This window comes from Rutidosis leptorrhynchoides, chromosome 5 (assembly GCF_046630445.1).
Source record: "Rutidosis leptorrhynchoides isolate AG116_Rl617_1_P2 chromosome 5, CSIRO_AGI_Rlap_v1, whole genome shotgun sequence".
Lineage (NCBI taxonomy): Eukaryota > Viridiplantae > Streptophyta > Magnoliopsida > Asterales > Asteraceae > Rutidosis > Rutidosis leptorrhynchoides.
Window position 1 is genome coordinate 60,715,426 of NC_092337.1, and position 27,040 is coordinate 60,742,465.

A 27,040-nucleotide genomic window follows, 5' to 3' on the forward strand; every position below is an offset into this window, starting at 1 on the left:
AGTGATTACTGGAGAAAATGGGGGTGGGTTCGCGACATACTCACCCTATGGAGAAGGGAAGAAGGTACTCCATATCATGAACCGAATCTACCACCTAACCTTGGAGTACTCGACCCGCTCACCGGCGAACCTGTTTGCAACACCGTTTATACCCTTTTTGCGAGAATTTTTCGTCTTGAAACTACCATTAATGGAACTAGAGAAGATATCCGATCTCTACCTCACACTGATAACCAACCAGGGTTAGTAGAAGAAGTAAAAGAACTTCGAGCTCGAGTGCTAACCTTGGAGAATATGGTTCAAAACTTACAAGCACCAACAACATCACCGGCACTAACAGTACCACCAACATCAGTACCAGCAACACCAGTATCACTAACCACAATATCCGCATCACACATCTCGACACCATAATCTATACCTCGAATATCAACATCATACGCACCATAGATACCAAGGTATACCAACAATAATTAACGATGAAGTATTGATCCATAACTTCATTAATATTCTGCGAAGAATATGTAGTTCCTAATAATTTTAGAGATTACTTATTCTAGCACAAACCGAAAAGCAAATGAGATTAATATCATATTAACTCATTAGATCCATGATTACATCTGAAGAAAATATATATGCAAGTATATTTTCATAAAGATTGTAATTAAAAATTCTTTCGTACAAACTGTTAATGGTGAAAATATTTTAACGGGTAGGTAATACCCGAGGAATATTTAAATTTCACATTAATAAGTTACACAGTACATTCTTCTAATCTGATTCAACGATCATTTACTATCTTATTTACAACCACCGAGATACGAATCCGTTCACCGCAGAATAACCATTTTCATTCAATTTCATATTTGGATTTTTGACCTATCAGAATCCAACAAGTGGCATAATGAAGAAATAATGGACACAATAAAAATTGATTAGAAACAGACTAATTAACAATATGAAATTTTGTTAAGAAACCACGCTAACAAGATCCTAGCTAACTGTTCCTAGCTAACGGTTAATTCTGTATTACATTTAATTATCGCAATTTATTTATCGCAGTTTATTTATCGCAATTTATATTCTCGCAATTTAATTTATCGTCATTTAATTTCTGTTATTTATTTTACGCACTTTACATATCGGGACACGTATACAAGGTTTTGACATATCATATCGACGCATCTATATATATTATTTGGAATAACCATAGACACTCTATATGCAGTAATGATCGAGTTCTCTATACAGGGTTGAGGTTGATTCTACAATAATATATATAGTTTGAGTTGTGATCGAGTCTGAGACATGTACACGGGTCACGATACGTATTAATTAATTCGAATATTATATATTAAACTATATATGAATTATTGGACTATTACTGTGGACTATCGACTGTGGACTAAGAACATTGGACAATCAAATTGAATTAAAATATTGATTATAACGTATGAAACTAAACAATTCTTCAAGTTTACCACTTGATTTCATCTTAAACCTCATTTGTATCTCGATGATTACAATCTGCGTTCAAACCTTTCATAATTCGTGAAAACACCTCAATCGGGAGGATGAACCAACCGCACTTCATCTATGGAAGAAAAGATTGATGCGTATAGTTATGCACCTGAAAACTCTCAGAAACTGAGTAAACGTTTAACGCGTAGCTGTGCAAATTTCCTTTAGCATTATTATTACCGAAAATAACTTTTTAATCTCTTTCCAAATTAGCCAATTTAGTCACAGCTCCAGCAAGTCAACTTCGAAATTCATTTGGATTAGTCTTATTATAACCTTGATAAATAAGTTTGCCTTTTGTCATCCTTACTGGGAAATCGTATATATCTTACCACATTAGCAGTAATTTTACCAACAACTCTGTTGATCTTTGACTTCCCGAAGAATCATTGTATTCAGTGAAACCCTATCATTTACTCATTTACATCTTATAACGACAATTACTATATCAATTACCGAGAATTAGCAATCAGTATTTCGAATCTCACAGCGTTTCTACATCAACAGTTATATGTACACATATAACATTTATCTCTTAGAATTATGATCTTACACTCTGAAATTTTGAAAAGCACCCAGTCTACAAATCAATACTCCAAATTCTGAAAAAGCTGAATACAGCAGTAAAAACTGTATAAGCTGAATACAGCAGCAAAAACTGTACACGACCTTAACCGTCGAAGGTATAAAGATAAAGAATAGTATATTGGCAAAGCTCAGAAAAGTTGGAACTGAAAACCGGATTGAGCAAACCATGAAGGAGACTCTGAACAAATTACAAGGACTAAACTTGTACATAAAGAATCCAGATGATTCTGTTTCTGGTAAAATCTTTAGCGAATACCTTGCTCCTTAACCACTCTAAATCATCGTGAATGAATTTCTTCATCACAATTTGATTATGAAATCCTAAGATATCATCGTACCTTTCTTTATTAATATCCTCAATATTTCTGAAGATATCTTCATAAATATTCTCGTTTGATATTAATTATCTCTCTGTGCTATCTATGTTATCTCATAAATGGAAACTGTTTTAGTTTCCATATTCTATAAATCCTTGAATTTAAAATATGAATATTATTGAAGTAATGTTGGGAACTATGCATGAGTTAGTATAATATAATGATACTTGATCAACGTGATTATATTACAGTAAGTCATGCTGAGTTTCTAAATAGAACATGATGATTCACAGATTATAACGTCATCATGTGTCATGTTACATAACTCTTTCATTCTGATTAACTTCTGAACATATCAAGAAAATATATTCTTGATAGTTCTATTCTCAGTGATTCTGATAATTTGACAAATCAAATCGTGCTATTTAGTTCTTTCTCGAAACTCCATACTTACGAATTCTGGACCGTTGCTCGCTTTACTAGAGGTCGAGAGGATAATAAAAAAAAGGCAAAGAGATCCAAAAATATAAGAGAAAATATAAAGCCCAATAACAACACGGAGGTTACAAACCATGGATATTAATACGAATAGCAATATAAAGACACGGTATAATTAAGAATAGTATCACCCCAAGGTAATAGTAGAAGTAAACAGATTCTTCTGGTGGAAGATTGAAAAGAAGGATGACAGGAATGATAATTAGAAAAATATCAAGGATTAGAACTGGATTAAGCATTTTCACAATCTATTGGATGCATGAACTAAGAAAGAAAGTATAGGAATGGTGAAAATAATGGAACGGAAGAGTTTAATTTATAATGGAAATATCAGACAGAGTAATCGAGGCAGATCACCGTATTTAATTAGAGAGATCTTAATTTCCTTATTCGCCGAAGAAACAGATCTTATAGATTTCCTAGATTTTTCTTTTAAATCCCTTGAATTCCGGAATTCAACCAAGACAACGTCAAAAGCTAAGACGCACCTTATTTTCTAAATTCCACCGTGACTACGACAAAAGTTAAATCTCTATCTAAATCTATTGTGACAGCTTCATTCGTACACTTCACCTAATCGAATCATTTTATCTATATTAGTCAATAATGATAAAACTCCATTCATCAACTCATATTTGTCATGAAAACATTTTTATTGTTAGCCATGACCATCTCACTCAAATTTCGGGACGAAATTTCTTTAACGGGTAGGTACTGTGATGACCCGGGAATTTCCGACCAAATTTAAACCTGAATCTTATTTGATTTCGATACGATAAGCAAAGTCTGTAATGTTGAGTCTCAAAGTTTTTGAACTGTTGTCATATATTCAATTAACCTTTGGCTATTCCCGACGATTCACGAACCTCTAATTGTAAACAGAAATATATGTATAGATAATTATATATGTAAATATTTATAAACGTGTTCGAATACGATTATACATTTTAATACATATACAAATGATATAGGTTCATGAATCCGAGGCCAACCCTGCATTGTTCAGTTGTTCAATATAGTCATATGTATTTTTACTACAAAATACATTAGGTGAGTTTCATTATTCCCTTTTTATATATATTTTTGGGCTGAGAATACATGCAATGTTTTAATAACTATTTTACAATATTTATAAGTGTGAGTTTCATTACTTCCTTTTTAAATGCTTTTGCAATATATATTTTTGGGACTGAGAATATATGCGCTGCTTTTATAAATGATTTACAAAATAGACACAAGTACGTGAAACTACATTCTATGGTTGAATTATCGAAATCGAATATGCCCCTTTTTATTAAGTCTGGTAATCTAAGAATTGGGGAACAGACACCCTAATTGACGCGAATTCTAAAGATAGATCTATCAGGCCCAACAAGCCCCATCCAAAGTACCGGATGCTTTAGTACTTTGAAATTTATATCATGTCCGAAGGAGGATCCCGGAATGATGGGGATATTCTTATATACAGATTGTGAATGTCTATTACCAGGTGTTCAATCCATATGAATGATATTTTTGTCTCTATGCATGGGACGTATGTTTATGAGAAATGGAAATATGAAATCTTGTGGTCTATTAAAATTATGAAATGATTATTTATGTTAAACTAATGAACTCACCAACCTTTTGGTTGACACTTTAAAGCATGTTTATTCTCAGGTATTAAAGAAATCTTCTGCAGTGCATTTGCTCATCTTAGAGATATTACTTGGAGTCATTTATGACCTATTTCAAAAGACGTTGAATTCGAGTCATTGCATTCATCAAGATTATTATTAAGTCAATTATAGTTAGATATATTATGAAATGGTATGCCTGCCGTCAGCTTTCAATGTAATGAAAGATGGTCTTTCAAAAACGAATGCAATGTTTGTAAAATGTATCATATAGAGGTCAAGTACCTCGCGATGTAATCAACTATTGTGAATCGTTTATAATCGATATGGATTTCGTCCGGATGAATTAGGACGGGTCGCTTCAAACACCCCAAACCGAATTCCGAGTCCTCCGTTATATGAGGAACAGGCAGCCATGCAAGATGCTCAAAGACGCTTTGAGGAGCAATACCCGCAGGGAAGACCTAGGAATGATGGTTCGGGAACCTACTCCGGCTAGCCTTTTGGTAACTTCTTTGGTGACACCTAGAGGGCTCATGTGCCCTATTTGGTAATATTTGGTAACATTTGGTAATTTTTCAGAATTGTTTCTTTTAAGACAATGGTGTGTAATAATTAGAATATTTATGTTGTACGCTTGACATTTGTGGTGGTTGTGTTACATACACCACTTTTATCTATTCTATTTTGTGTGTTTGTTTATTTCTTATTGTTAAGGTTTAGTGATGATGGCATTAAGTTCAGCGAAGTACAATCAATTAGGAATTTGTGATAGAGATCAAGGAATGAACGATGTTCTTATGCTGGCATTAAGTTCAGCGCCATCACTCACCTACATTTCACGATCTCCGGCTTTATGCCAAGGTTTTTCGAACTCTTTTCACACTAATGCCCTCGCGAATTTTTAAATTATTTCTGATTTTAAGTAATGAGGGCCTTACTTAATCTTAAGTGTGGGGGAGGGGGAAATTCTCTTAGATATGCAATACAACTTGGCTTATTGTCGAATTTTATGAAAAAATTTTAAAACTAAAAGTATTAGCGAAAAAGCCAAGTGTGGGGGATGTCACCAATCTTTTCGAATTATTATCACAAAATTTTGCAAAGTTAAAACGATTAAAGTACTTTTGGCTTGGAAATAAATGAACTAAAAATCACTAAACGAAAAGGATGAATAACGACACACTTGCTAACATATGTTAGAAGATGTAATCCAGAACAGCTGTAGGTTGACGAAAAAACTTGAAAATTCATCTCCATCATCTGCTGAAAATCCACCTCACCTCAGCATCAAACAGGGTTTTTGGTGGTCAGACTTATCCTAACCATGAGATGGATCTGTCTCGTACAATGGGGGGGGGGGGAATATTGCAAATTAGCTTTTAAGACTAATGAATCTAATCCACGGATGGATGATCTCCGTAAAGATCAAACGCATCTATGTTTGACCGTAGTCAACATACATATGCCATAATAAATTGAGGTGTGCAAACTCATGGTTCACCGATGATATTTGGACACGATATAAGTTTCTTCTAAAACTTATGCTATTTTATGAACTATATTGTGTAAAACCATTTTTTTGGGCATTCAGTTAAGAGTTCCATGATACTACAATCATGGGGGCGGATAGCTTGCTAATCACCGACTGAGACTTCGGTTTTCAGTTACCCTCGACCGGAATTTGAGGTTAAAACCAGAAAACGTGTTTAGTTTAAAAACTAACATTGACACTTTCAAAATCTTAAAACGTTTTCTCAAAGATCCAATTTTCCCTAAGGATCCAAACCTTAAAAAAAAAAAAAGAACTTTCACCAAAGTTCATCTCTCCCAAATAAATCCAAATGTGTGCGTGTGTTCCTTAAATTGTGTGTGTACCTAAACAAGTGTGTATTCCAATGGTGTAAACTTGTGTACTATATCGTGTGAGTGTGTATTCCATTTGTGTTTTATGGCTTTCATATAGCGTGAGTTTGTGTGTGTTTTGCGTGATTCGTGTGATTCGTGTAAATTGTACTTCAAATAATGCGTGTGATTCATTTATATTTGTGTTTCGTATATGAATGATTAGAACAAGACTTGCTTGAGGACAAGCAAGAGTTAAGTATGGGGGATTTTGATATTACTCCAATTAGTCATATCTTTAGTCGTAATATCACGTCCTATTGTTGTTTATTTCATATGAAAACATAGTAAATCCGTTTGCATTTCATAGTATTGTAATATAGTCTAGAATCATTGTAAACTTGAAGAAATATGAAGATATTGAATGGTAACAGCTCAGAGATCGAAAACGAGACCAGAAACCCAAAGACAGAAGAGTGCGCTCAGCGCACCCCAAAATGTGCGCTCAACGCACATTGCATAAATTTGATCAGAGGATTTCTTGGCCAAAACCAAAGTGCGCCAAGCGCACATTTTGATGGTGCGCGTCGCGTACAGTGGTGCGCTCAGCGCACCCATTCGTGCACTTTTGACAGAAAAGCAGATTTGAACGTGCGTAGTCGAGCTGTAAAGTATAAAGTGAAGTAGGTGAGAGTGCGCTCGGCGCACCCTTACTGTGCGCGTCGTGCACAGTGCTTTTCACCAACCTTTCAGCTTATTTAATTCCATTTCTAGTTTCATTTGAAGAAGACCAGTTTCATTTCTGCTCGGAGACGAAAACATATGATTCAAAGCAGTTCCTAGGCTTATCAAAGTGCATCTAAGCACTCAAATCATTGAAGAATCCAAGATCATTCAAGAGCTTCATCCAAGATTACTCCTAAAAGGTTAATCTTGTATTTACAATGAATTCTATCTTTGTTAATGTTATGTTTAAGTTTTCAAGCATGATTATTGGCTAGTCCATTTTATGTTCATCTAGATAAATAACCGAGATGTTGAATATTTACTATTGATTGATTGTAATTATGCACGATAGTTTGATGTTTGAATACAAGAACCATTCTTGTTAAGTTTAATCCTTTCGATTCAATTAGTTGATATGTTCATTTGATTAAGAAACATCATCTTGTTAAGTTAATGTATTGATTTACACCTAGTGACATGTGTTTATCCGTCTTTTACCAAAAGGGATAAGTTGAGTTCAAATGGTTAATTTACATAAAAATGTAAGAACGACTCTTGTAGATACTTTGGAATAGCTTAATTAGTATGTGTAATTGTCTAGGAGAATGACCAATTCCTTAGAATCTATTATACACACTTTCAACTACCTAGTTACATCAATTAATATGTGTTAGTGATTTGCCTTATCTAGTGACGTTTATAGGGATCTTATTATAACACTTAGTTAATTGTTTGGGTTGGGTGAATTGAGCATTTTACCGGACCAAGGGAATGAACTAAGTTAAACCTTTAGTTGATATAGGAGTGGATCATGTACAATACACCATTGACTTGATCATTCTTCAAGTCTTCAAACTAGTTGAATTAGTTGATTACAAATAGGAGGTCTTAGATGTTAAGAACATCACTTACGTCGTGTAATCCCGTTGGAGTGTTTGCGCAAGACTATTCTTGGTGAACCAATTAATTAGTTCTCGTGCATAACCAATCAATCCGATCTTAATCCTAAATAACATTCAACATTAAGGGTAAAAAGTCTAGATGAGCATATTTCTTTAATTTGAATTCAAAACTATATTTCTGTTTTCATAAACTAAAAATACCAAAAATATTGTCTTTTTAATCTCATTCATCACTTGATTCGCCTATCGTAAAAGGGCAAACCAAAATATATCTTGTACTTGTAATTTTCTTAGATAATCACAATTTAGTCTATAATCCTAATTTGATTTAGATACTGTCCTTGGAACGATACACGGATTTTACCATTTATTATACTACTACACGATCAGGTACACTGCCCGTTAGTGTGCAGCAATCTCTAATCGGTATTTTTCCATACTATTTCATACGATAATTCATATACCACGTTTTGCACATCAATAATGATGATGATAATAATGATAATAAGATAAAAACTATAATGACGATAATAATAATCATTTTTAATAATAATATAAAAATTCAATTGACTATAACTTCTAATCCGTTCATCGAAATCATTCGATATCTTAATGAAAAGTTCTTAATTTTTTCGCTAGCTTTCCAACGACATGCATATCTTATACATTATCTCAACCCAGTGGCGAAGCCAGAATTTTGTGTCAGTGGTGTCAAAAAATAAATATCAATTTTTTTTACAATGAAAACTTTTAAACATCATTAATTAAATAAAAAGTTTTGTTTTTAAATATAGTAATTTTGCTTATTATTAAGATTTGATTATAATCTCGAATTAAGTAATAAAAGGCAATGGAGATTGAAATTTAAAATAACACTACACAAAGTTGGTTGCTAAATGTCACTTCAATTTAATTAGAACATGCTTGAGAAAAGATTATTGTAGATAGAGCACAGAACTTTAATAATTATATCGTGCATTTAGAAAATAAAATAAAACCCAACAAAAATAGGAGCATTACTTAACACTTGAGAATTTGACTACCAACTCCTTATAAACTCGATGGATGAGCAAACCTAATAAATTAACATTACGTGACATATTTTATGTGGGGTTATTTGACCCCAATACTCATAACATAGCTTCGCCACTGTCTCAACCGCATATGTAACTAAATTAGGATTCAACATAACCTATCTAATAGAAATATCAAAAGTACAAGTATGTATAATCCCATATACTCAAGCACTAGTTAGGGATACACTATTAATATATAAAAGTTAAATTATGAGTACTCACGTATCAATATTGATATTCAATATTGCAGGAAAGGTACGTAGACACAACGGAGACGATAAACACTAGGTTGACCTCATGAGCATACCCTCGACCCATACCCATAACCTCCATAGCTATAACCCATAATTTCCTTAGCTTTATCCCGCTCATAAAAAAATCCGTTTTGAAAATAATGCACTCATGACCTCGTCGTAGTATTTTATGTAAAATACGAATAATAATAATACTAATACTACTAATAATAAGTTTAATAATAATAATAATCTTTATAATCTTAATAATCCTAATATAATATAAATATATATATAACGAGAGAGATAGAAGAATAGATTGAATTCCCTTTGAACTAATTCACGTTCAAGCTTTATAGCCTTAAACTGGAAACACTAGCTCCGAAATTGCGATATGTTTGTGTATAAATGGTCCGTGATTGTGGAGACCCCAATTACAGCTCATTTTTCCACTACGTTTTTCTTTACCTACAATTTACTTGTAACATATGTTATGTTTATATTATTATTTAATATATAATAATATATTTAATCTTTAGAAATAATTAAATATTATATTATATTCTCGTGCATAGTTAATTTGTAATTTTAGTTCCAATGAGTTGTATGTTGTCACTCGACTTATGTACCACTTTCGGTTTTTCGAACGCACTTTGGTACGTTCAGATAACTAGCCTTTTACGTTACGAGACGTGTACCCTTATTAATAATTTGACTTATTTATCAATAAATTACTTTATGAAAATGTATCTTATACAATTTAAGCGTCGTGGTCATTTGCTTCTATAAATCAGTGACTCGTTGTTTATCAAAATATATTATTTTAAATTGGGACGTTTTATGACTAAATTAAAATATATATATATTTTTTTTATTTAGAATTGTAAATTTGTACATAATATATGTTTGAAATATTTATCTAATGATACAATATTTAGTCTTTCAAAACCAATTATTTTCAAAGTTCGTTTAAAAAATCGTTCAGAAAAATGTTATAACTCGTAACGTTTTCATTTAAAAACTTAATTAAATACATTTCATTTGTGTATTAACTTTTTAAATATCAATCGCATCACTAAGCGAATGTTACTATCGTGTACTAAACTAATTTAAAAACATATATATTTAATGAACACGTTTTAATGTACGTTGCAAGTTATTCATATATCTAACAACTAATATTCCAACCTACGTTATTTAAACATATATATTAATAAACTAGTTCTATTATGTCCAAAAAACGTTTTTTACTTAAGAGAGTAAAATAATAAATAAATCATAACAGGTTCAAGTTATTAACTTACAGTTTATTCATGGGTTGTAGGATTAGATCAAATGGATAAATGTACGTATAAAAAAATCATCTTAACATGACAGATGGTTTTATCTTATTAAAAGTCACGAGACAATTATTGTAAAGCATAAATTGAAAATTCGACGGGAATCTCCACTAACCCTTGTCTAGTTTCCGTTAATTGACACTTTTGTTCTTTCTAATAAATCACTTTACCAATTTTTCCGAACACCTTTAAAAAGAATAGATTTCTCAAATCATAGTGGACCTCTTAACAGAGACTCGTAATTATAATTCAATGTATCTAATAATTCAGTCATTTGATATCATCTTTTAATTCCATTGATAACTATTAGAATATATTTTGAAACAAATACGTTTATATAAAAAAAAAATTATACGTCTAATACTTTGTTAATGTTTTTAAGTTATAATATATATATATATATATATATATATATATATATATATATATATATATATATATATATATATATATACATACACACACACATATACATATATAATCATATCCGTTCCTATAATTATAACGACCCTCATTTTTTCCATTCTATATTTTTCCAATATTAAAAGCCCAAACAATATAATTAAAACTTAATGATTAAACTTTAATCAACAATTGTTAAGTGTTAAGAGTTAGAAAACATATTAATTAACTTTGTACAAAAATTGACAAGTTAATAAAAGATGAAAATAATAAACTGTTAGTCGACACTCACTGCTAATTAAAATTTATGCATTTATGTAATATTATAACTAATAACCTATAAGTAATAAATAAAAAGTGACATTTATATAAATAATAAAACAATTGGGAACTAAATATATACAAGTCATGAATTAGTAAAAAGAAAATAATACTTATCATGTAGTAAATGTAAAAATAATAATAATAATAATAATAGTAATAATAATGAGACTAAAAAAATCTTACATCCTTATGTTGACTAAAAATAAAGTGTAAACTAGTACATCCTTATGTTGACTAATTATAAACTAGTACCACCTATTGTTGACTAAAAATTATAAAACAAAATAAAATCATTAATTAGAACATCCTTATGTTGACTAACACTCTAATACTTGCACTATATAAACACCTAGTTTCTCATTCACAAATCACACCAAAATCCTCTCTCAAAAACAATCTCTCCCTCTCCCTCTCTTGTGGTATTCGGATCTTCAAGCTTGTTCTTCGTGTTCTTCAAGAATCTTCAAGGAGTTCTTCAAGATTTTCAAGGCTTTGATCTTCCATCTTCATCGTGTTCATCTTTTCTTTGTTAATTATCTTGAATCTTCAAAGGTATAACATAAACCCTAAACTATTTACATAAACTTTGATCTTTGATAATTCATATTCATATTATAAACTTGTTATTCATAAGTATATACATAAACACACCTAGATTTATATATACATATATACATGTAAAAAAAAATATTTATATATATATATATATATATATATATATATATATATACATATATATACGAATTATATATACATATACATATTAAAACCTTAAACCCTAATTACACCTAAACTATAATTCTTAAACCCTAATTAATTAAACTCTAAACATTTATGAAACCCTAGGACATTAATTACTAAACTCTAGTTATTAATTACTACTTTAATTAACTAACCCTAATTAATGAAACCCTAATACTACTTATACTAGTACTTAACATGTATACACTATTACTATTACTAGCACCTATAACCTACTAATTATATTGTAGCACAAAAACATTTTGGGATATGTATTAGAGATGTATAGATCTTCGAACTTTCTTGACGAATGGTTTCTACGAGATTCTAGGCAGAGGGTTTGGATTTCCGATTTAAAGGGTCCTATGGCTCAAGCCCCTAGATCTAAATTAGCCATTCGAAGGGAAAGGGGTGATTGGAAGCTTATCTAATACGGCAAGTATCCTAAAATGGAAACACTCATAAAAGTAGAAACTCTCTAGTCATAGAAACTTAGTAAAATAAGAAACTTTCTAAAAATAGAAACTTTATAAAAATAGTAACTTACTAGGAATAGAAACTTAGTAAAACAAACTATACTTAAACACATACTTAAACTTAAACATGGGCAAAACACTTAACTACTCTTAAATGTCAATAGGTTGACTTTCCTGCTCACTCGTTCAACTCTCTATTCCGAGGAATAACTCTCTCTACTTACTAAGGTAAATTTCATAGCCCCACTTTTTACTATTTCATTACTGTTTTGAAACTATGGGGTGAGACACATGCTTGCTTTTAAATTTTTAACATGCAATATTTTAATAACTGTTTTACAATATTTATATACGTGAATTCATAGCCCCATTTTTTTACTGTTTCATAAGTGTTTTATAACTTTTGGGGTGAGAATACATGCACAACTTTTATAACTGTTTTACACGTATTAACTATTAAACTGTGATATGTTGGACTATGACCAGCTAGCCCCCAACCGATAAGTATAAACGATAACTTGTTACGGGGTAAACTTGAAAGTCTAGTCTAAATATCAGTACTTACACGTATCTACTATTAAACTGTGATATGTTGGGCTATGACCAGCAAGCCCCCAACCGACAAGTATAAACGATAACTTGACACGGGGTAAACTTGAAAGTCTAGTCTAAATATCAGTACCAACTGTTAAAACTATGCTATACCCGGCTATGTCCGACTAAGTCCCTACAGTGATATTTTTAAGTGCTGCGGCATGCTTATTTATTGGGGGTAGGCCTATCGGGAGTAACGTCCCCGATACATTTGACTCAGTCTTTGTATTACTTGATAATGAAATTTAAACCGACAAGGACAGACACAACTTGTCATGGGGCAAACTTGAACGTTTAGTCTAAATATCACGCACTGGCATAACTTTTGGATCTGCGAGATCTACTTTTTGATCCTGCGGGAGATCAACTTTACAACTAAATCTTGTGGTCTAAAAACAACGATAACTACTTTTGTTAAACCTATGAACTTCACTCAACCTTTTTGGTTGACACTTTAGCATGTTTTGTCTCAGGTGCTGTTTGATTCAAGCTTTCTTATCTACTACTTATGTGATGCTACTTGGACTTAGGATCAAGAGATATCGCATTTATTACTTCTGCATATGAATAATTACTTTATCGTTATTTCCATTATTGTAACGACATTTCATTTTCCGCTGCGTACTCAATAAAGTTAAATTTTCTCATTTAGTATTGTTCTCGTATTATAATATGTTGGTTTATTTGATATTAGTAACGTTTCTTCCAGACCCTATTGGGAGGACGTTACAGATTGGTATCAGAGCATAACCAGGCTGTTATAGAGAACCAGGATTGCAATTTTATGTGTGCCTTACTTGCTAGCTAGGGTGCCTTAGCAATCTAGGAAACTATAACCTTTCCTGCCTTACACTTAAAGCACTTAGGATTGCCTTATAATCTTAACAATCATGCTTTACCAAACTTGACTTAAAGATTCTAATCAAAGTCTCTTTCCTAATGTAGGACTACAACTTTTCTTGACCATAGTGCCTTTAATTGTTGCCTTTAACTGTTAAATGCTACACTATACTTTATAAACTTTACTTATCTTAGAATGACGAGCTAATCTAAGAACTCTGCTCACTTTCCTGAGTACTATCCAATTACACCACCGCATCTAAATGCGACACAATGATTTCAGAAATTCTTGACATTCATAAGTCATCTATCATGGTTATGTATATTACATATGTATTACATGAAATATTATCCATGATTTTGAAACTCTTATAATTGTTACTACTCACACACAAACGTATATAACTCCCTGTTATATCACGTACCTATATGCCTTATGCCTTTATGCATCGGTTTATGAATCGAAAAATGTCATTGGGTTATCACAGTATACGAATTGAAAGTCTTTAATCAAAAGATTATTAGATTACATACTTATCACTTTATGATCTCGACACGTCATACTGCCATTATTAAAGTATAGACATATCATATCTTATTATATCTTATCGTATCTATCCCAATAGATTTTGTCTAACACTTTTCCTAAATTCCCTCCGTAAATTACGGAAATCTTTTTGCTATATACACGTATTCGAGGAGACGAATATATCATCCAGTATTCAACACTAATCTCATATCAAAAACCCTAATTCCAAACACATAATATGGATTCCTCGAACTCTTCGAGCTCCAATGGCAGCGTAACCGGAATGAACCAACCAATCAGCCATCATCTATTTTGGATGAATTGGGGATGGGTTCGTAGTAAACTTAATCAATGGAGACAAGAAGAAGGTGATCCCTTCCACCAACCGAATTCACCTCTTGGTGAAGAACCTGAAGCACTTACTGGCGAACCCGTTCGGAACACTATTTTCACCCTCATTTCCAGGATATCCAGTCACGAATATATAATATCTAAAATTTTAGATCTTATTCATCCACTTGTCCGAACCGCCAATCATCCCGGAATAATAGAAGAAGTCAACGAGCTTCGCGCTCGAGTAGTGGCTCTGGAGAATATGGTGCGAAACCTACGAACACCAGCAGCAGCACCAGCAGCATAACCAGTACCACCAGTACCATCAGCATCACCACCAACATCACCACCAACATCACCAGCTTCACCAACGACAACATCCGCATTCCACGCCTCAACATCGCACTCAGTACCTCAAACATCAACATCATACGCCCCATAGATACCAAGGAATATTATTAATAATGAGTTAAGATGTATTGACTCATTCTTCCTGAAGAATTACATATGTATACTTTATATATATGGATTGGAACAATAATAAATCTTTTCGTACTAAGCTATTACGTGTGAATCTTAACTAGTATGTACTACATGGTTAATTCATATCACAATATGCTATGATGTACATCTTTTATTAATAACTTAACAATCGTTAATCATTGCTTCAATACAATAAACTCCATTTCGTAATAAACCAAGTGTATTACTCAAATATATGATTGATTGTATACTTTAATTTTCGATGTACTCGAAACTTTCTAGAAAATATCATTAGTGCCTTATGAATTTCACAAGAATTCCAAGAGCACCAACATCATATACCGAAGTATATCAATAACAATGAACGATGAAGTATTAATTCATAACTTCATTAGCGAAATATTTCACGACAATTATGAAATCTCTAAGGTTTTGGAGATTATTTATTCTCGTTTCAACAGCAAATCAAATGAGTTTAATATTATATTAGCTCATTAAAACCATGATTACATCTGAAGAATACATATATGAACGTATATCTTCTCTTTTGTACAAACTGTTAATTGTAAAAAATATTTTAACGGGTAGGTAAAACCCGAGAGATATTCATATCTCATATAAATATGTTACATTGTACATTCTTCCATTCTGATTCAGCAGTTGTTAACTATACTACTTACATTCACATGATATATGTATATGTTCACCAAAGAAAAACCATTTTCATACAAATTCAGTTACATACTCTGATTTTGACATATCGGAACTTAAGTAAAGCTTTAGCAAGTGTTATCTTCCTAAAGATCACTACATTCATGAATTATATTCATTCGTATTCTATGATGAATTATCAAATCAAACCACCGAACTTACCATTCCTTACTTTTGAAAATCACAACATTTCTTCGTCAACCGTTAGATCCATTGATGGATGCATCTTACGCTTAAACACTTCAAATTTAAAATTCTTGAAAACATCCTTTGAATCTTGACGATCGCAATCAGCGTTTAATCATCTAAAAATGAAATTTCTTGAAACCATTTCGGATTGATAACCGATGATTCAAATATGGCTGCATTAAATGCAGAGGAAACAGAAAAATTGTAGATGGTCTTAAGGGCCAACAGTTTGATAATAAAGAATGGTACGTTGGAAAAGCTCAAAAGAAAATTTGGAACTGAAAAACGGATTGAGCTAACCATGGAGGAGACCAAGGACAAACACAAGGGTCAAACCTATATTCAAAGAATCCAGGTAATTTTGGATCCGGTGAAATCTTTAGAGAATATCTTGCTCCGAAGTCATGTTAAAAGCTTGCAGAAAATTTTTCTTCATCAACTTTCGAACTTAGAAATTCCAAAATATCATCATAAATATCCTCTATATTTCGAAAGATATCTTCATAACGATTCATGTCCGCAATTAAGTATCTCTTTGCGATATCTTTATAAAGGAAACTGTTTTAGTTTCTATATTCTGTAAAATTCGAGTTTAAATTATAAATGCTTTGAAGAAGTGTTGGGAATTGAAGCATGAGTTAGTATAATATAATGACGTCAGGCCAACGTGATTATATTACAGTAAGTCATGCTAAGTTTTTAATGGAAGATGATGATTCATAGATTTTATAATCATCATTTTCCATGTTACACGACTCTTACATTCTATTTAACCTCTAAATATATCAAGAACATATTTTTCTTGATGATTCGGTCTTTTCCGGATATTCTGGTAATATGACAAATCAAATCGTGCTATTACATTTCCTTTCTACTTTATATATTATGATCATTCGAAACTTCATACCTATGAATTCTGGACCATTACTCGTTTGACTTGAAGTCGGGAAGAAGAAACAAAAGCATAAAGCTCCGACATATAAGGGAAAATATAAAGCCCGATAACGACTCCGAAATTACAAACCGTGTATATCAATGCGTATAGCAATATAAAGACACGGGATAATTAAAAACACTATAACCCCAAGAGCATAGTAGAAGTAAACAGATTCCTCTGGCGGTAAAAGAAAAAGAAGAATGACTGCATAGATGGTCAATATAATAACCAGGATCAGAACTGGATTAAGCATTTTCTTAATCTTTTGGAAGTTTGAATTGAGAAAGAAAGTATAGAAGTGGTGAAGATAATGAAACGAAGGAAGCTAATTTATAGAAAAATTCTAAACACATCAATCGAGGCAAATCACCGCATTTAATCAAACAAATCTCAAAATTTCGTAAATACCGAAGAATCAAATCTTATAGATTACGAAGATTTCCTTTAATTCCTTGAATTCCGGAAATCAATCGTGACTACGTCAAAAGTTAAGGCGAACATTTAATTTTCTCATTTCACTCTTTTATGATAGCTTCATTTATACTCTTCCTATAAACGAATCGTTTTATCCATATTATTCAATAGTGATAAAACTTTATTTTTCAACTTATATTCATCATTAAAATATTCTTGTTGTAAACAATGAAGATCTCTATCAAATTTCATGACTGTGATTTTCACGAACTCCTCTTTGTTTGTCTGCCCTAATATTGTGGCATAAAATGCTCAAGGTTTTAAATGAGCTCAGTACTATTCATAACACATTTCATGTATCCAATTTACTGAAATGACTTGTATAACATCATCATTTTGAATGACATTCGCATTAATGATAAAATGCACTTCGTTGAATAACCTATAGAAATCATGGAAGGAGAGGTCAAACAAACGCGTAAAAGCAATATACCTATCGTTAAAGTCCGTTGGAATTCGCGTAGAGGCCCCGAATATACCTGGGAACGCAAAGACCATATGAAACGGAAATATCCCCATCTCTTCTCAACTGCTGATGCAAACGAGGAAACTACCTAAAAACTTCGGGACGAAGTTTTCAATAACGGGGAGGTACTATAACGACCCTCATTTTTTCCATTCTATATTTTTCCAATATTAAAAGCCCAAACAATATAATTAAAACTTAATGATTAAACTTTAATCAACAATTGTTAAGTGTTAAGAGTTAGAAAACATATTAATTAACTTTGTACAAAAATTGACAAGTTAATAAAAGATGAAAATAATAAACTGTTAGTCGACACTCACTGCTAATTAAAATTTATGCATTTATGTAATATTATAACTAATAACCTATAAGTAATAAATAAAAAGTGACATTTATATAAATAATAAAACAATTGGGAACTAAATATATACAAGTCATGAATTAGTAAAAAGAAAATAATACTTATCATGTAGTAAATGTAAAAATAATAATAATAATAATAATAGTAATAATAATGAGACTAAAAAAATCTTACATCCTTATGTTGACTAAAAATAAAGTGTAAACTAGTACATCCTTATGTTGACTAATTATAAACTAGTACCACCTATTGTTGACTAAAAATTATAAAACAAAATAAAATCATTAATTAGAACATCCTTATGTTGACTAACACTCTAATACTTGCACTATATAAACACCTAGTTTCTCATTCACAAATCACACCAAAATCCTCTCTCAAAAACAATCTCTCCCTCTCCCTCTCTTGTGGTATTCGGATCTTCAAGCTTGTTCTTCGTGTTCTTCAAGAATCTTCAAGGAGTTCTTCAAGATTTTCAAGGCTTTGATCTTCCATCTTCATCGTGTTCATCTTTTCTTTGTTAATTATCTTGAATCTTCAAAGGTATAACATAAACCCTAAACTATTTACATAAACTTTGATCTTTGATAATTCATATTCATATTATAAACTTGTTATTCATAAGTATATACATAAACACACCTAGATTTATATATACATATATACATGTAAAAAAAAATATTTATATATATATATATATATATATATATATATACATATATATACGAATTATATATACATATACATATTAAAACCTTAAACCCTAATTACACCTAAACTATAATTCTTAAACCCTAATTAATTAAACTCTAAACATTTATGAAACCCTAGGACATTAATTACTAAACCCTAGTTATTAATTACTACTTTAATTAACTAACCCTAATTAATGAAACCCTAATACTACTTATACTAGTACTTAACATGTATACACTATTACTATTACTAGCACCTATAACCTACTAATTATATTGTAGCACAAAAACATTTTGGGATATGTATTAGAGATGTATAGATCTTCGAACTTTCTTGACGAATGGTTTCTACGAGATTCTAGGCAGAGGGTTTGGATTTCCGATTTAAAGGGTCCTATGGCTCAAGCCCCTAGATCTAAATTAGCCATTCGAAGGGAAAGGGGTGATTGGAAGCTTATCTAATACGGCAAGTATCCTAAAATGGAAACACTCATAAAAGTAGAAACTCTCTAGTCATAGAAACTTAGTAAAATAAGAAACTTTCTAAAAATAGAAACTTTATAAAAATAGTAACTTACTAGGAATAGAAACTTAGTAAAACAAACTATACTTAAACACATACTTAAACTTAAACATGGGCAAAACACTTAACTACTCTTAAATGTCAATAGGTTGACTTTCCTGCTCACTCGTTCAACTCTCTATTCCGAGGAATAACTCTCTCTACTTACTAAGGTAAATTTCATAGCCCCACTTTTTACTATTTCATTACTGTTTTGAAACTATGGGGTGAGACACATGCTTGCTTTTAAATTTTTAACATGCAATATTTTAATAACTGTTTTACAATATTTATATACGTGAATTCATAGCCCCATTTTTTTACTGTTTCATAAGTGTTTTATAACTTTTGGGGTGAGAATACATGCACAACTTTTATAACTGTTTTACACGTATTAACTATTAAACTGTGATATGTTGGACTATGACCAGCTAGCCCCCAACCGATAAGTATAAACGATAACTTGTTACGGGGTAAACTTGAAAGTCTAGTCTAAATATCAGTACTTACACGTATCTACTATTAAACTGTGATATGTTGGGCTATGACCAGCAAGCCCCCAACCGACAAGTATAAACGATAACTTGACACGGGGTAAACTTGAAAGTCTAGTCTAAATATCAGTACCAACTGTTAAAACTATGCTATACCCGGCTATGTCCGACTAAGTCCCTACAGTGATATTTTTAAGTGCTGCGGCATGCTTATTTATTGGGGGTAGGCCTATCGGGAGTAACGTCCCCGATACATTTGACTCAGTCTTTGTATTACTTGATAATGAAATTTAAACCGACAAGGACAGACACAACTTGTCATGGGGCAAACTTGAACGTTTAGTCTAAATATCACGCACTGGCATAACTTTTGGATCTGCGAGATCTACTTTTTGATCCTGCGGGAGATCAACTTTACAACTAAATCTTGTGGTCTAAAAACAACGATAACTACTTTTGTTAAACCTATGAACTTCACTCAACCTTTTTGGTTGACACTTTAGCATGTTTTGTCTCAGGTGCTGTTTGATTCAAGCTTTCTTATCTACTACTTATGTGATGCTACTTGGACTTAGGATCAAGAGATATCGCATTTATTACTTCTGCATATGAATAATTACTTTATCGTTATTTCCATTATTGTAACGACATTTCATTTTCCGCTGCGTACTCAATAAAGTTAAATTTTCTCATTTAGTATTGTTCTCGTATTATAATATGTTGGTTTATTTGATATTAGTAACGTTTCTTCCAGACCCTATTGGGAGGACGTTACAATAATGGTTCATGAATCTTTGGAATTTGGTCGAGGTTAAATGAATGTATGAACACAGTTTAAAATTCTTGAGATTCAACTTATAAACTTTGCTTATCGTGTCGGGAATATATAAAGATTAAAGTTTAAATTTGGTCGGAAATTTCCGGATTGTCACAAATTTGACGAGCATTTTATAATTATGACCGATGGACTATTATGGACAAAAACCAAATAGGTATCAAATAATCCAGGGCAAAGGACAATTAACCCAGGGTAATAAATTAAAATCAAAACGTCAAACATCATGATTACGGAAGTTTAAATAAACATAATACTTTTATTTCATATTTCATCGTACCTTTATTTACTGTCATTTTAATTACTGCAATTTACTTTATCGCAATTTAAATTCTGTCATTTATATTATCGTCATTTATCTTTACGCTTTAATTAAAATCGACAAACCGGTCATTAAACGGTAAAAACCCCCTTTTATAATAATATTACTATATATAATTATATATAAATATAGTTGTTAAAAATATAGCGTTAAACTCAGCAGATCCCTGTGGAACGAACCGGACTTACTAAAAACTCTACTCTACGATTAGGTACACTGCCTATAAGTGTTGTAGCAAGGTTTAAGTATATCCCATCTATATAAATAAATAACACTTGTGTAAATTGTATCGTATTTCGTAATAAAAATAATATTATTTCGTATACACCTCGAACAACATCAGCTACATACAACAGTATGTATTAGTCCTAAAAGATCTTTAGCTCTTTTACCTAAATCGGAGAAAGAAGCATTTGTCATCTTTTCACATAAACATGACTCGCATACATCAAATGACTCATAGTCAATTGATTCCAAAAGTCCATTAGATTAGAGTTTTGAAATGCATTGTTTGTTTATATGACCAATATGACAATGTCATAGATAGGTCTTATTCAAGTCTTGCTTGAAGACTTTGGCGATGTAGGTATACACAGAATTCTCATTTGAAATTACACTATGCATATCAATTTCAAAAATACCATCACGTGGATAGGTATTAAGATAAATATATTATCCTTAGAAACTGAAATACCTAAGTGTGTAAATGCAAGTTCAAAACTAGCATCTTTCAAACTATGTCGCTCGCAGTATTGAGAGCATAATGCTATTGTTCCAACAAAACAATAAGACCACTTAGAGAAGTAAGTTCAGAGGTACCAATAGCTTTAACAAAAGCTTGATCCCCCTTGCCTACTTGCAAATCCAGTGTGTCTTTCTTCAGTCTATTACTTCTTCTCATTCCCTTCATATTGTTACAGATGTGAAGGCCACAACCAGTTAACAAAGATATAGGAATCACTAGAAGAAGTATATAACTATATATGGAACGTACCTGATTTGCTAGTCTCACCAGCGTTGCCTTTTCTCAGCTCAGATTGGAAGATAGGACAACTTCCTTCTCCAATTGCCAACCTTTTCACAATGAAAACATTTGGCGTCTTTTATTGGGCTTTCCTTCTTGGAAGGTGGAATATTTTTCCTAGCAAATGATTTGTCATTTTCTTTCCACAAAGTATTCGGCTTATTCTTTTTCACCCTTCAATCCTATTTCTTCCTGATCATCGAACAACATTCGATAATCATTTTGCTGAGCAGCAGCAACTGCCACAACAGAAAGAAAGGATATGGGTTCTAAACTTTATTCAACTTCCAATTATGCTTGAGAACAATTCTCAGGTTGCAGTGCCAGTCTAGGAAGTTTGAACATTGAGTTTATCCTTCTCCAACAAAGAAGGAAGTGTGTTTTGGTTTACGTTTTGATTATTTGACATCTACAACAGATATAAGATTCAATTTAGTATTTTCGATATTGAGCTTTAATAAATTAACTACCCAATTTTTTATAATATTTTTAAAAAACAATTAATTTACGAAAGCCTAAGATTCACATAGAGGTTCCATAGCCACATCTGTTGATCAGCTAGCAGTTATGGAGTCTATTGGTAGGTAGCGGATACCAATTGCATTACAAGTACAACTCTTAGATCTTTATGGGACCTAGAGATATATTAGTCCAACAAATCACTATTATCTAATGTCATGTTTGTCCCATCATTGCCTCGAACTCAGGTCTCACTGTGAATACGATTAAGTCGTCCAATTTGGAAACAGTGGAAATTCACGCTAGTCTCACTAGATCGAAAAATCCACCTCGTGGCTATAATTCAGCCTAGTCTCACTAGATCAGAAAAATAACGAGGAGTGTTTGCAAGCTCATTGGATGGCATGACTTAAATTTGACGGGTATTTGAAAAAAATTTGTGTCAACGAATAATGCATGCACACAAGATTCGCTACACTATTAGTTAAAAAACATTTTAACCAATTGTATATGTCGATTATGTTTGTGATCTAATTTGTTATTTAATTTATAGGATATAAAAATAACAAATACACAAACGTGTATCATTTTAAAACAGTTTTAAAAGATATCGTCCATATATATTATTTAACTTTCAAAATCATTTAACATTAAACTCGTTAGAGTTTAACTTATTTTAAAATCATCAATTTTAATCTTTGAAACTCGTTTAGAGTTTTATTTAATGTTTCCATCAAAAAACATATATAACTTGAGTCTCAAAATTATTTAACTTTAAACTCGTTAGAGTTTAACCTTTTAAAATCATCAATTTTAATATTTGAAACTCGTTACCGGTTTTATTTAATGTTTTCATCAAAAACATTTAGCATATATATTCTAATCAACAATTATATATAAATGCAAAATTAAAACACAACTATATCATGCATCACACACACATAGCCTAGCCCAAAAATCCTATGCTTGATCCCATGAGCCGACATGGGATCAAGAGGTCAAACTAAGGGTAATATCGTAGCTCCCACTTAATTCAAGAATCAAGTGAAAACTTGACAAACGCCATCGTTGTCAACTTGACATGTTCGCCATTTTCTAAGTCAAACTCCATGTTGCATCTTTATCTTTAATCTTCATCTTATTACATTTATTTAAAATTGAAAAATAAAACTAATCTAATACTTTTACAATTTAGAATAAACTTAAATACAATACTATGAAAATAAAAAATAAATATAATACAACTTTGGCTTCAAAATGGCCTTTCTTATAAAAAATAAATAATCAATATGATTTAATATTGCCGTAATCAACAATCATACATAGGTTGGGACATTATGGGCTATGTATGCAATCATAATTTTAATAACTACATTATTAAAATTAAATATGGCTTATCCATGGTTACAATGCATGTGTATAACCATGGAATAAAACAATCAGCAATTATAATAAATATTCAAGCCATAACAATTAAATCTACAATTTAAAATAGTGATATTCTTTCAATCATATTTGTGCGTCATGAGGTTAAGTCTAGATCAACCGAGTTAACTTTAAAAACCAAAAAGGTTTTGACTTTCACCAATATACCACAAAGCTAAATCTAAAGAATAGTCACACGACAATTAAGATGGTGTAAAAGCGGCTCGGATACCACTGATGAAAAATCATGTGTACTTTTAAATCAAATTAACGCAGCGGATAGTTAAAATAATAGTCAATTATTATTTTATTGTAACAACCCGACTTCGTTTTACCAAAAACACGCCTTAAAAAAATTTGAACCTGTACATCTGGACGGCGTCCAGATTCCTGGACGGCGTCCAGTACTGAAGCCTTGGACGGTGTCCAACACTTTAGGACGGCGTCCAAATGAACTAACGAGGACTGATCAGTTTTTTTTATAACACGCGAGCGGAAAACCCGCTTCCCGACAGTATTAAACGAAATGACTTTCACAACACATCATAATAAGTAAAACTAAGAGATTTCCACAATAAAAATAAGTTTTACAGCACCGGGCCCACGATGACCCGTTTTACAAATAAAATAGCGATTTCGACCCATTTATCTTTTTAGACAGATTAGAACTCTACAACCCAACCCGATACCAAGAGCATAATCCCGGGGACTACCAATCCCCAAACCGCGTTCAATATCCAAAAGCTACCCCATCGAGCCCAAGCGCTCCTATGCATCTAGCTTAACAAACTAGCTAGCTTCAAACCACAATACCTGTAAAAAGGTAAACAACGAGAGGGGTAAGCCTAGGCTTAGTGAATGCAATAATTATACATATACATATATAATATACCTACTTGCAAACACTTACTCAATTACCGCATACACGCTAGCAATATATATATATATATATAGCACACTAATGCAAAGTATAACGCTAAGTCTTCAAGACCACGAGCTAGCACAACAATAGCATATATAACTCGAATAATATAATATGCTACACTACAACACACAACCATGGTTATACCAATAGTACAAGGAATGGTACTTCGAATTTCCCATTGGTGTTCCCAACAACCGTTAGTGCACAACAAATTATAACATTAACCCCGGAGTGGTATCGATCGCCCGAACTTTAAACCCACCCGTCACGTGTAATGTGGTATCGAATGCCCGAACTTTAAACCCACACTACATGCCCACACACATATATGACATGGCATCGAACGCCCGAACTTAAACCCATATCATATATTGACCCGATGTGGTATCGACCGCCCGAACTTAAACCCACATCGAACCTCGTACAAGTAAATACAGTATATACACACATGTATAATCATTCCACTCACCTTGGGATGCTCGCATAAGTCATATATGTAAGTCGTCTCTAAACACAACCGAGCAAGCTTTTACTTATAATACGCATATAGATATACACACAATCAACATACATTCTCTACGAGAGAATTCGACTTCAACACCCTTAACCGAGGGTTTATACCTACATCCACAATCCGCCCATTTAGACACCTAAAGTGGACTTCACCAATTACCACTACGGGTGGTAATTCCGACCCATTCAACAAGTACAATTTAACCTAAATTATACTTGACGCTATTTAAACCAATCTAGGTCTTAACAAAATTGCTTATCATTCAATTAATCCAAAATTAAAGTCATTACCAAATTTGACCCATCTAAGTCAACCCATTTTGACATAAGTCCCAAAAACATCTTTAATCACTAACGGCTAGTGATTAACTTTCCAAAATACCATTTAACACTTGAATCAAACATTTATATACTTGATTCATTAAATCTTGATCTCATAACTTAATTTGACACCGAATCAAGCTTACTTGACCCAAAATACCCATTTGACCTAAATTAGGGTTTACACCCAAAAATAAAGTCAACACAAGTGTTCTAAGGTTTAATCAACACATGCAAGGTCCAAACTAACAATTTCATCAATTGAAACCCTAAGTCACCCATTTAGACTTACTTACATGAATCTTACCCAAAACCCCTAAATTTCACAATAAATGGGTTTATAACTCTAACTAGCACAAACCCTAACTCAAACAAGAAATCAAACACTACAATTCGGATTAGGGTTTACCTCAAGCACCAAAACGAGCTATAGTAGCTAGAATCACCAACAAGCACCAAGAACCACTCCAATTTGGGCAAAAATCACCACCTTCATCACTAATCCAAGCTTCCTCTCTCTAGAAACTCCTCTCTCTCTAGGGTTTGGTTGGGAGTGTTTGTGGGTGAAAATGAGGATAAGGGTGAGTTTAGATCAGTTTTGATGGCCCAAACGACCCCCAAGTGAAAAGACCCAAATACCCTCTTTTAAAAGCTTCAAAATGTCACAGCTGGCCCGTCAGGCCTTTTAGACGGCGTCCAAAAAGCTTGGACGGCGTCCAGATTAACTGACTCAGTTTTCTGAACTTGTTTTGGTCGTAACTTTCAAACCGTAACTCCGTTTTCGATGAATCAAATATCGTTGGAAACGTAATGAGATTTCCTTTTTAATGGTAAGGTTTTAGAACATCAAATCCAACTTTATTTGGGATTCAAATATACACTTACATGCCTCGTATTTCGAATGACGTTCGAAATAACGCGTAACTGAAAAACGGGTGTT